Source organism: Eurypyga helias, unplaced genomic scaffold, assembly GCF_000690775.1.
Source record: "Eurypyga helias isolate BGI_N326 unplaced genomic scaffold, ASM69077v1 scaffold28562, whole genome shotgun sequence".
In the NCBI taxonomy this organism is placed as follows: Eukaryota; Metazoa; Chordata; class Aves; order Eurypygiformes; family Eurypygidae; genus Eurypyga; species Eurypyga helias.
The window spans coordinates 1-244 of NW_010235709.1; positions in this window are offsets into that span (position 1 = coordinate 1).

Consider the following 244-nt stretch of genomic DNA (forward strand, 5'->3'; position numbering starts at 1 on the left):
CATGGCGAGGGGTCACAGGGACCAGCCGAGGCCGTAGAGACCAGCCAGGGCCTTGGGGGGGCAAAGTGACCCGTTTGGACCCTCCACAGGCACCAGTCCGGGACGAACGGACCAGTTGAGGTGGTCGGGGCATGTACCCTCCGCTCTGCCCATGGCCAGGGCCGGCCTGGCCCCCTCCGGCCTCGCGGGCAGCAAAGGGACCGTCCCCCGGGGCAGCTCAGCTCCATCTCCGAGAACACGGTGG